Below are 13,318 nucleotides of genomic sequence, written 5' to 3'. Positions count from 1 at the left end.
AGGTATGTTTGGAGGACAGAAGACAACTTTGTGGAGTTCTCCCCTCCCACCATATGGGCTCTGGGGATCAAACATATGTCAGCAGGCTTGGTGGCAGGTACTTCCACAGGCTGAGCCTTCTTGACAGTCCCCATGGGTTAGTTTTACATAAGCTGTCTCTATGTCTCCAGCTCCCTCTGTTATCTTGTTTGTTTGTGCAATTTCCTTAGCATCCTGGCCAGCACCTACCTTCCTGTATCTGACCTGGTTCATGGCCGTGCTCACGGTCCATCTCCTGCTTGCACAAGCAGGGAAGTTTGTAGTGAGCAGGGCTTGGGGACACTCCTCTCATTTCCTGTCCCAGGAGCTTCCCTTCCTCATGGCAGCTGCTGCAGCCATAGGCTGGATTGAGGTATCACAGAGTCATCCAATCACCAGTGCCAGACCCTCTTTCCCCAGCAGGGCTAGGAGGCCGAGAGTGATGAAATCCCACCAGTAGCTGCACTGTGCTCAGCAGGAACCTGCGATAAGGTGTCTGACAGTTAAAGGGGCAGTCTTTGAGGTTGAGAGGCTGGGAGCCCACAGGAAGTGCCAAGCTGGTGTAGCTTTGTCTGGCACCCGTTCTGACAGAGAAGTTGCACCCTTTTGATTCATTTTTCCTCTTCCACCATACACTCAATAAGGCAAATGAACGAAGTCTCCAGTTTATTGATTTGCCCCCCCCCATCTCAACTCTCTCTCTACAGCTCCCTGCCCGCGCGAATCCAGGACCCCACAGACACATGCACTGTACCGCACCGCATACCAAGAACCACACGCACGCACGCACGCACGGCCCTCGGCCTGAGCCCCACATACACGCGCCAGCCCACACTGCCAGCCTACAACCTCCCCGAACCCCTTCAGCCCTCCTCTGGCCACCCCAATGGAGCAAGGGCCCAGAGAGTGAGTGCCAGCCTTGGCCCCACAGAGACCTCTCCTTCTCCTACTCCTCCCCTCCCCTCCCCTCCCCTTGCCTCCCCTCCCCTCCCCTCCCCTCCCCTCCCCTTGCCTCCCCTCCCCTCCCCTCCCCGAAGGTTCTTGGACCAGCGTCCTCACCCACCCATCCACCCACCCGTGACTTCCTCTTGCCCCGGAAACACGAGGAGGACTAGGAGGACGATCCAGCTTCTGGAATCTGGAATCGGGGATGCTGGGCCCCACCTCGCTCACTGCACCGTCCGTCCCTCTGTCCCTCTGTCCCTCCGTCCATCCCCGGACTGGGACCCTCAGCCTGGACACGCACGGGAATTCGACCGACTGTGGATGGCTGGCATCCCATCCCACCCAGCATCCGCACAGCCACACCCAGCAGTACAGGCTAGCCCGGGAGGCAGGCACTCTCCCTGCCCTCCCTTTGGAGCGAGCGGGCGCACACACAATACCCACACAGGGGCACAATGCGCCCGACACAAGCAAGGGCTCACGGGCGCACACGAGCGAGAAAGCGCGACAGCGCAGACACACTACTGATGCACGGAAGTGGGAACTTGAGGACTGGTTACACACATGCCTGCGCACACATGCACATTCACACACGCACTCACAAGCATGATCGCACTGCGCGGGCCCGTGTGAGCGCTTCCAGCCCCAAAGCACACATGCCATCACACATACACACACATATATACACACAGCACTCCCACACTAGCAGGATGGCACACCCACCCAATCCCCCAGGCACACACACACACTTGTGTGTACTGGCTGATAAGAGCAAGTATGCAGGAAGGGCCCTCATGCTACACACACACACACACACACACACACACACACAGAGGCACATTAGCAGAAGGTAGGATGACAACACACACTCACACCCGTCACACAGTCTCCTGCTTGCTCTCACACCCACACATACCAGCACATGAACTCACACACCAGGGTCTACCAATTCACTCACACATAAATGTGATAATCCTCTCAAAATTCACCCTTGCAACATTAGACAGAGACAGACAGACAGACAGACAGACAGACAGACAGACAGACAGAGACACAAGACACAAGCAGACACACTGTCACAGGCCCCCACAGCTCCCTAGACCTCTTAAGGCAGGCTAAAGAGGTGGGTGGTGGCTGGGTTCCTCGGGGACTCCTCCCAAGGAGAGGGCAAGGGCGAGGGGTGGAGTAGCCTTTTCTGCCCCCCTTACTGGGCAAGGTGGAATCCCTGTGTGGTTTGGGTGGGTGTTAGAGTCCAATCTGGGCTTGGTCAAATGGGGACAGGGTTGTGTTGCTGTACATTAAGGTGACTGTTGCTTACAATCCCCATGATTCTGCTGTGCTTGCCAGCTCTCTGTAATGGATCCCACAGGAATCCTGAGCCCAGACACCCAAGCCTGTGCTGCCTCAAGCAGTGTATATTGTGTTCATCCCCCAGCATCCCTCCTTTGTCTGCCCTTGAAGGCTCCTGGGGCCCTGACAATAGATTGCCAGCTTTTCCCCATTCATGACTGCCTGTGGCTCAGAGGTCTCTTCTTCCTTGGCTGTCATCCTCTCCACAGGCCCGAGCAAGTTTGCCCTCTCCCACCTGTGACTTCCTCTGTCCATGTGTTTAGTCGTCTGCCACAGTCTTTGAACAAATATGTTTTCCTCACATTTACATTTTGGGTAAGTTGCTTGTTATGACACCAGGTAAATCTTCAGTTAGTAGAGTTACTTTTCATATGGGAACTCTATCTAGGGTCTTGTGATGGTGGGGACAGACTTCCAGCCTGCTGCCTTCCAGCCTTCCTGCTATCTTTCTTTTTCTATGTGTTTTTTCCCTTAACTTTTATTAGTGTGTTCCAGGGACAGTCTTTTCAGCTGAGCCAAATCCAAAATTTCAAATATGAATTGATTTTTTTTTAATTTATTTGTTTGTTTGTTTGCTTGCTTGTTTGTTTGAGTAGAGTTCACTATGTAGATGCAGCTGGCCTATAACTACTGTGAAGAGCAGGCCATTCTCCAACCCGCTTCTGTTTCTTTATTGCTGGCATTAGGGACAAGCTCCTCTGTATCCAACATAGGACTTTTAACAATAGAGATTATACACTGTATCTTGTCTAGCAGTATATAATAGTATTAAGAATTTAGGCTGGATTTGAGTTGTAGGAATACAGTACTCCTTCTAGCTGTCTGATTTACCAAAGAAGGCCATCTTGTAAACTACAAGGATACTTACAGACCTTCACCAAAATTGCAGCTTCTTGAACCATGTTATGCCTCCCTAACCCTCTGGGACCCAGACACATGGTCTCACTGAGGCAGGCTCTTAGCCTTTTTTTTTCTCTGAGTGCTGCTGTGAATGAGGGAGTCTATCAAAATTATCTTAAACATCATCGCATTTGTTATTCCCCTCCTCCTCCCCCTCCTCCCCATCTGGCCCAAGTTGTCTGGCAATATATTCTATTTGTAACCACCTTGGGCGGAAATCCCCCTTTGCCACTAATGCTGATCTCTGATGATCTCAGACCCCCAGGTGTATCCCTGGTTCCCTTGCTGAACTCTGTATTGTATAAACTTAGTAACTCTAGCAGTCAGGAACTGGAAATAGGCAGATAAGCTATTGGTAGAAAGGAAGGAAGGAAGGAAGGAAGGAAGGAAGGAAGGAAGGAAGGAAGGAAGGAAGGAAGGAAGGAAGGAAGGAAGGAAAAGAACAGATATACCAACACACACACACACACACACCACCACCACCACCACCACTCACATGACCAAAGGAAAGCAGTGCAAAAAATAATTACTTTCTGGCCAAAGTGAAAACAAATCACTTTGAAAAGGTATTCCTAGAAAAACAAAACAGAACAAAAACAAACAAACAAACAAGCAAACAAATAGCAAGGAAGCAAAGACAGAAATGGGATTTTTAACCATCCTACCACTTTTTAAATTTAACTCTGTATTTAGTCTTTGAAAAGGGGACAGTGGGTGGGCGGGCTGGTGAGTGAGGGCGGGAGGGCAGGCAGCGGTGGTGGCAAGGAGGAGAGGAACATTAAACAGAAAACAGAATGAGAGAGACAAAAATGTCGCCGCCACCCTCCTCTTCCATCATGTTTGGAGGCTCCCTTCTGCTAATTGTGCCTGTTCCTTGCCCCGCTAACCAACTGTTAGTCGCGTCCTTTCACTTAGAGAATGATTAAGCCTGTTTTCTCAGCTCCCAGCCATACTTTGGCTTTTGGGTGCCTGAGGGGGTCGGCCTGAGTCCAGCCAGCGTTCACTAGTTTCTGGCGGGGAAACGGGAACTGTTTGTGCCACTCAGGAGGAGTGGTGGGTCCTCCAGTCTGGGATCCAAGGCCAGCCTGCAGCAGTTGCTGTGCAATGTGAGTGAGCTCCCTAGGCCTGAGGGATAGCATCACCTGCACTTCATCAAGGCAGGTGAGACTCCCAACCAAACTGGTGCTGGAAGATTTCACCTTATGCCCTTTGGGTATTGGAGGGCAAGCCCCCAAAAGTCTGAAGTCCAAGAGGAGAGAAGATGTACCTGTGTCACTGAAGGAAGAACCTAACCAGGTTTTCTAAAGAACCTCTTGGCGGGTGTTTGAGTTCAAGACATCTTGAGCAAATCCCTCTGCTTTTCTAAAGAACATTCAGGTGTATTCTTAGCTTGTGTTAGGGGTGTCCGCAGAGTTGGGGCAGAGGGATAGCCAAGAGCTATGGGGAGGAAGTTTTGAAGGCCCAAGGAGAAGAGCACCATGGCTGCTGTGACATTTCTCCCATCATTGTTGAGAGCTTTTGGTGCTCTCAACAATTCTAGGAACTTGGCATTTGTCACTGGGCTTGGACAAGGAAGGTGGAGATAGGAGCATTAGAAACAGTGACCGTGGGGCTTTGCTTACGGCTTTGCTGAATTCCTTCCTTATGCGATCTCTCTGCATGGTGACTTTATTGTGTAATCTCCTTGTGTACTACTTTGCTTGATTACTTTGTCTTTGATCTAAGAACTGACGATGAGTTTTGGATGTACGTACAATAATATAAAAGAAGGCTGGGAAAGAATAAAGCTGCTTCAGCCTCTGTGTGGGCTGGAGTCCTGTAATGATGATGTCTGTTTTTCTTTTTCAATCCTCAGTCCCTCACTTGAGACCCTGTTGACTGACAGAGCCAGCTTGGTCACATCATGTTTTATTTGGTTTTGTTTGTTTGTTTGATTTTTCAGGCACTAATGGGTATGTTTACAAAGGCTTCCTTAATGAGAAGGACCTAGCTGAGGTGCACTCCTGTGCTCTCAACCTGTCCTCCATGTTCCGCTTGACCTCAGGCACCCCAAATGCCTTCCCAGATAGCCCTGGCCTCAGCAAGACTGTGGTTACCATCTCATCTCTGTGCACAGCAGTCCTTTAAGGGCTGGGGGCTCTACTGTGCAGGGAAGGCTGCCAGACCCATGCTGTACCAGGTCATTGCTCTTGAGAAACCCAGCCTGATGGTGCTGAGCTATGCCCAGAGTAGGTGGCTGGTACTGACATTGCTATCGCCAGACCTAGCTGGTACCTATCCAGAGGCTGGGCAAGGAGGAGCGTCTGATCTATGTTCTCATTAAAGAATCCAAAAACTATAGTGCCCCCTCCAGTCATGGCTCCTCACTTTGCAAGAAAATTACAAACTCCCAAGAGGTAGGAGCAGTCAGGGTAGAGGTACTCAGCCTTTGGAGTTGCCTGATTAGCAGATGGCCTAAAACACTGATACACATAAAAATTAACTAAAATTTAAAATAAAAAATAAAATACCTTTATATGTTTAGCTGTTGGCTTCTCCCTCAAGGGACACATACTATTCCTCCATGTATCCCCAGTACCCAGCTAAGCTGTATAGAGGATGAACACAATAAATGTTCAAAGCCAAGCAACAACATTGTTGAGTGGTGATCATCTCAGGCTGTGCTGTGCTGGAATACTGAATGGAAAGCAGAAATGGTGCTGGGATGGTTAAGAGAGGGGCCTGTTCTTATGGGAACTAATGGGTATTTGATTTTCTGAAAACTTGTCTTATCTGACCAACCTAATACAATAACACCCTGCCCTTCTTCTAAACTTCAGATTTCAGTGGTCAGAAGGTAGCAACATGAGATAGACTGTGTAAGCAACTAAGGGGTGAGATCTAGTTTTCTGTACCTCTTTGGACTAGGACAGGATCCTAGAGACACAGAGGCAAAAAAGTATAATGCCCAAGAGAGGCAGGACCAGGATCTAGGCTTACTTCTACCTTCTCAATCTATGTTGGGTCTCTTCATGTTACCTACAAAATGCTCTATATACACACCCATGATATTTCTTGTTCCTCCATTCAGCTCATCTGCTATGAAATTGTTGTGCCAGGGAAATGTTGGTGGTTCCCTAAAACACACACAGGAGCCAATATGATGCAACTCACAGCAGGGTCTTTATTGCATTTGAGATAGCTTGGACAACCCCCCCCCCAATGCACCACCATCACAAAGGATGATTTTGGTGTTGGGGAGCCCTGAATGTCTATGGGGCAAGGCTTTATAGTAAGCAGCAAGCAGGGAGTACGTGTGCAAGCATATAATTAGGAAGCTGCTGTGGCCTTTAACATAATTGGCTGGTTCTGGGAGTCATATCATAGACTTACCTTCTGCTCCTCTCTGCATTGGTGGTCATTAGGCAAGGGGTGGCTAAGGGGTGCGGGTTTGTTGGAGGAATAAACTGAAGACACTGGTCTTGTTGAGGGTATAACCTGGAAACTATGGCCTTCTTGATTATAAACCTAGAAACTGGGGGGGCAACTTAGAAACTAATGCTAGGTACCAGCCTGTTAGTTTACCTGAGTTCAAACTTAGGTCAGGTGCTCTAAAATGGAGTCTGAACTTAAAAGATTAGGTCTCTCAAGATCAGTCTAGGCTCCTGCAGACCGCAGTGATCACATGTAAACCACAGCCAGGAGGAGAGCCAGTTCCAGAAGGGTCCAGTTAGCAATCCAGCGGATGCCAGGTAACAAGGAAGAACCCAGAAGCTCCCCTGAGCCTGAAGACAAGCGTGGTCCAGTCTAGTTTTCATTTCAGTCTGCAGAAGAATGTTCTAACAGGTTTCCAATTAGAGAAGTCTGTTTGTACAGATAGCAGGCTTCTCTCCAGAGGTTCTCAAGGAGATAAAACTTGGCATGGTAAGCACTTGAGTGGTGGGAACAAGGGTTCAAAGTCAGCTTTGGCTACACAGCAAGTTAGAGGCCAGCGTGTGCTACAAGAGGCTATCTAAGGAGGGCAGCATGAGCTACAAGAGATTGTCTTAAAACACAAGAGAAAACGAAAGAAGTGGGGAGGAGTCAGGCTAGAGGACGTTCAAATGTTAGCAAAGTGTTCTTGAGTTCCATGGTTTTGCCTTCCTCTGGCCAGGTGGAGAGAGGGGTTAAAAGAAGGTGAAGAAAGGAAGAGGAATCATGCTTACCCTGTTTCAGGAGTTTGGAGACTGGGGCAGGTGCTGGGCAACTCTCAGACATCTTAGAACACACCCTAGGAGGTCTGAGTCACCTTCCTCCCCAGATATTCTCACCCCTGTCTCTTTTGCCCCTTTGGAAACAGCACCTCTAAACCTAATAGCCCTAGCTGGAATTTGGAGACTGGAATTCATTTTTTTTTTTGTGGATTTTAATTTTTTTTGAAGTGGTGAGAAGGAAAAGTCCTCTCTTGTTGGGGTATCAACCTTGATAGACCTTCTTGCATATGACCTAGAGTCTCCCTTAAAGATGGGGTCCAACTTCCTCCCAGACCTGTGGCATGCTCTCAAGACCTTCAGAAGTCTTGGTATACACTCTAGCCCCTAAGGACTGCCTGCTCAGGCAAGACAGCACTTAGGATTGGTATTTACCTAACACTTCCTGAAGAAGCTATATTCCATGACCTTTAACTAGATTCCATTTGCTGAGTTTTGCTGAAAAATGAGTGAGTGAATGGCTACCAGAGTGACCCCATGCAAATAACAGGACAGAAGCACTATGTTCTAGAAGAAAATTGGCTGTTTGTTCTGTGAGTGCATGTATTGTGTGTGTGGTTTATGGTACATAAATTTACATATACACCCATTCACCCATAAATATACATATAGACAAACATATAAAAATATGTACATGTATACAAATATACACACCTATTCATGTATGTATATATTCATATACAGATACACACACATATACATGTATACATACTTAGAAGTATACATATATACACATATACAGATACATACACAGACACACACACACACACACATACAGATACATACACAGACACACAGATACACACACACACATATACATATATATACATATATGTTTACATATATATATGTTTACATATATATATATGTTTACATATATATATATATGTGTTTACATATATATATGTTTACATATATATATATGTTTACATATATATATATGTTTACATATATATATGTTTACATATATATATATATATATATATATATATATGTTTACCATTGCACCCAGCTTTTTAAAAGACACCTAGAAACCTGTACTCGGGTCTTAATGTTTGAGCTATGTCCCCAAGACCTTCATGAGACCAAAAAGGGACCAGAGACAAAATTAGAACCAGAAAATTATCTCTTTATTTCTGGAGCTTTCAGACACAGAAACAAAGCTAGACTGTGACAGGTAAGAAAAACAATGATGGAAAAAGAGGGAAACAGGGAACCTAGAGAGGGAATGCAGTAAGATTCTGGGATACAGTAAGATAGATTTTGATGATGGAAGAAGCCTCACACTTATACTTTCACAAGTACAGTTACACACATGCATACACCCCCCACACACACACACACCCTGAGCCTTGTTGAAAATAATTCCTTTTCATTCAAAAAGCTGGGTCTCATCTGCAGAGGTGGCACCAAGCTGCTATCTTGCACATCTGTCAGTTTCAAATGTAGAAGCTGTCAAAGAGATGTTTTTGTGAGTGAGTGTGGGAGTGTGGGAGTGTGGGAGTGTAGGAGGCAGGGGCTTTGGGGGCAGGGCACAGGTACACCATGAAGTTGAGAGGCCTCAGCAGGTAGAGGAAGATCCCGAGATCTCAGGATACTCTCCAGAAATCCATGCCTTGGGATGCAGCTCCAGTCCCTCCCAGGCAGAAGCTCTGATTTAGAAACCATCTCACCTAGTCTGGTTAGTTCCCTGTGAGCAAGGTGACCCTGGGAAATTACCTCTTGTTCTCACTCATGGTGTGTGTGTGTGTGTGAAGAGGTTGTCAGGGAGTCTGTCAGACCTCAGCCTCCTGGCCTTCTTTTTGTACTTTTAATATTTATTATTAACGTATAAGGTGTTATGCCCAGATCGAATTGTCCCCACAGACCATCAGAGACCACCAGGTGTCCAACATCTATGCAAAGCCAAAGAGTCTTTATTCCAGCTCAAGCACAGACCCCCAAATCTCTAAGCACACTGAAAACTGTGGAAGGTCCAGTGCTGGTACAAACCTTGCCTATTTATCATGAGAGCAGGGTGAGCAACTTTCCAACGTGGCAGTTACATGGGCAGTTGACATTTGCTTGGTTCTCATCTATTAGCTAGTGATGATTTCAGCTTGGTATGAACAATGGTTGCTAGCTAAATCAATCTACTTTGCTAGCTAAATCAATCTACTTTAGACATTAGGTACTTAAGAACTGATAGGTTGTTGCTAGGAGGGAAGTGACTATTTGCCAAGGAGAACTGGGATTGTTACCAGGCTGACATGGCTTTTAAAACAAGTTGGTATTTTTCCAGTAGCTGAGTTATTTCAGATGGCAAGTTAAACATAAAACAGAATCTGAAAGCAAAATCGAGTGTGTAGTGTTAAGATGGGCCCTTCATCACATGAAAACGAAAATCACAGGGAAGCTAAAACAATCCTGGATTATAAAGAACTACTGGAAGTATCACTCTCCCTGGTTTCAAGTTGTGCTTCAGAGCTGTAGTAATAAAAATAGCATGGTACTGCAAAAGAAACAGATACATTGATCAATAGAATCAAATTAAAGACTCAGATATGAATCCACACGCCTATGGACACCTGTTTTTTTCATTAAAAACAAAAAACCAGAAATACACACTGGGAAAAGGGAAGCATCTATAACAATGCGTGCTGGTCATGCTTGATGGCTACATGTAGAAGAATGACAATAGAACCCCATTTATCACTGTGTACAAAGTGCGGCCCCAGATGGATGCAGGAGTTTGAATCTGAACCTGACAGAAGAGAAAGAAGGAAATAGCCTTGAATGCATCTGCACAGGGAAAGATTTTCTAAAAAAAAAAAAAAGATAGTTGGCACAGATACTGAGATATCGGGACCTTGTGAAACTGAAAACAGAAAAAAAAATGCTGTCATTGGGACAAAGCAGCAGTCCACAAACAGAAAAAGATTGTTATGAATTACACATCCAACATAGGGCTTCTATCCTAAATATACAAAGAACTCAAGTATCAATAGAACAATGCAGGTTTTTTAAAATAGGGTATAGATCTAAACAGTTTCATCAAAAAGGAATCTCAAATGGCTTGGAAACGCTTAAAGAAATGTTCAGCATCCTTTGTACATCAGGGAAAAGCAAATCAAACCTACTTTAAGACTTAATCTTACACTTGTCAGAATGACTAGGATCAATAAAGTAGTGTCAGGTTATCATGACAAGGATATGGAGAAAGAGAAACATTCATCCATTGCTGGAAGGAATACAAACTTGTACAGTCACTATGGATGTAAGTGTGGCAGTTCCTTAGTAAGATAAGACTAGGTCTCCCTCAAGATCCTGCTACAACACCCTTAAACCTCCAGTAGACCCAAACACAACAGGCACAAAAAAATTAATGAAATGATTCTTAATTGTATTCTAGCATAGTCACAGATCAGTGCCTTGTCCAGTCATCATCAGAAAGGCTTCTTCCAGCAGCAGATAGGAAAAATAATTGTTTAAAAAAGTGTCATCATGAAGCTCATAGGTAAGTGAGTGGAATTAAAAGGAAAACAAAATAGAGAAAAACCTCCTGCGTGGAATAACCCACCCAGATAAATATTACATGTTCCAGTATATGTGGATATTACCTGTTGAGTCAATGTTAAACTAGCTACCATCAGTAAAACTACAGAAATTAGGTATAGATTTAGAGACAGTGGGGGTCTAGCTAGATTGTGTTAGGAAAGAGAAGTAGAATAGATAGTTACCATTGAGGGGGACTGGAATGGGAAGATCAAGTGGGGAACTGGAGAGGAGAGATGTCTAATATAAGGGCCATTTGAGGGGGAGTATGGAAACCTGTACAGTAGAATCTTCCTAAAATGTATACATATATAAGTGTGATCTAAATGAAACCATCAAATAATGGGAGAGGCCATTTGGTGAGAAGAGGCCATCTCTTCTCACCAAATGAAGTTTCTAGTCCTGGGCTTAGGTTATATCGAATTGACTTGTTCAGAGCTGTCTTGTGAGAATACCCAAGCAGCCCAGGTTATTTTCAGGACTATAGCTTGCTGACAGCAGAGACCATTTCTGAAAAGAACTAAGCAATTCAATGAACATGCAGAATCCAAGCTAATATGCCTACACAAAGCCTTTAACCCTGTGTTCTATTGCCTTTGGTACAGGAAGGTACTCTGCATGCTACAAAAAGCAAAACATAAACACCAAGTCATCCACAATGGTGCCCTGCTTGCAAGATATGCTGGTGCAATAGAGTCAGAAAGTTTGTAAGAGTAACCAGTCAGTGTCTGATTTGACCTAAGGCCCACTCCACAAGAAGGAACCCACACCCAACTCTGGTTGGGTGGCCAGATACCTGAGACTGAGTAACTAAGTGGCAAAACCAAATGATACTCGTCCAAAAGAAAAAAGTGGCCATCAAACTAATCCTAATGGCATTTTGTCATACTCACAGATCAGCACTTTGCTCAGCCATCACCAAAGAAAATTCCTCCTGCAGGAGATGGAAACAAATACAGAGACCCACAGCCAGACATGAGGAGACTGAGAGAGCTAGAAACACTCAGCCCTACATTGGTTATGTTTACTAAATCCCTCCCCTGAGGGCTCAGGAAACCCCATGGAAGTGGAGGCATAAAGAGTGTAACAGCCAGCAGGGGTTGAAGGACAACAAGAAAACAGGCCCTCTCAGTCAACAGGAGCAAAGATTGTATGAACTCAGACTGAAGCAGCAAGTTCAGGACCCACACAGGTTGGCACAAGGTCCTCTGCACATATATTATGAGTGCAAATGTAGGTTTGTTATGGGATTCCTGAGTCTGTGAATGAGTGTGTCACTGGTTCTTACGCCTTCTTTTGGGCACTTTTCCTTCTCTCTGTTTATTTTGTACAACTCCAGTATAACAGATTTTTATTGTAATCATTACATTTCATGTTTTCATAGCTCTTAGAAGTATTCCTTCTTAGAAGTCTATTTTTTTCCTAATGGTAGAAAGAGAGTAGATCCAGGTGGAAGAAGAGGTAGGGAGGGAATGGGAGAAGTAGAGGGAAGGAAGACTGTGATCAGAATGCTATGTGAAGAAAAAACAAAATTCTCTCTTCAATAAAAGAAAAGGAAAGAAAGTAGAAGTCATTATTTAGATGAAGGAAAGTGATAGAAAAAGGCAGCATGCTGCAGGAAGGAGGGTGGTGGGAGGAGGGTGGTGGGATGAAGATGAGGGAAGAGGGTGGTGGGAGGAAGACAGACAAAACAAAGTGTTATAACATGTGTATAAAATGTAATTGTGAATCCTCTTATTTGCATGCTAACTAAAATTTTCCTTTAAAGGGCTGGAAGGAAGGCTCAGAAGTCAATAGTACTTGTTGCTCTTGCAGAGGACTGGGGTTCAGCTCCCAAAATCCATCTTAGATTCCTCACAAACATCTGTAACAGCAGCTCCACAGGCTGCAATGTTGTCTTCTAACCTCTGTGGCACCCACAGGAGAGTGTTCAAACACCTACACACACACACACACACAAACACACACACACACACACATGCATGCTTACATACATACATAAACATACATACATACATACACATACATACATACATACATACACATACATACATATAAACGTACATACATAGACACACATACGTAGACACACACACATACATACATACATACATACATACATACATACATACATACATAAAAAACCACAATGTTTAAAACTCTGGGAGACTTCAGTGAGTAGACACATGAGTCTGTCCTTGAGAGTATTCTATAGTGAACTGTGAGTTGGTAGTTGATGGGTGTGGATCCCAGCTGTGTCTACATGATGCCCCATGAGTCAGGATGCTCTTGGGACTCACTTCTGTGACTGTGCACCTAGACTTCTTGGAGTCCACTTGGAA

This window comes from Apodemus sylvaticus, chromosome 11 (assembly GCF_947179515.1).
Source record: "Apodemus sylvaticus chromosome 11, mApoSyl1.1, whole genome shotgun sequence".
Lineage (NCBI taxonomy): Eukaryota > Metazoa > Chordata > Mammalia > Rodentia > Muridae > Apodemus > Apodemus sylvaticus.
This window is presented reverse-complemented; position numbering follows the sequence as displayed.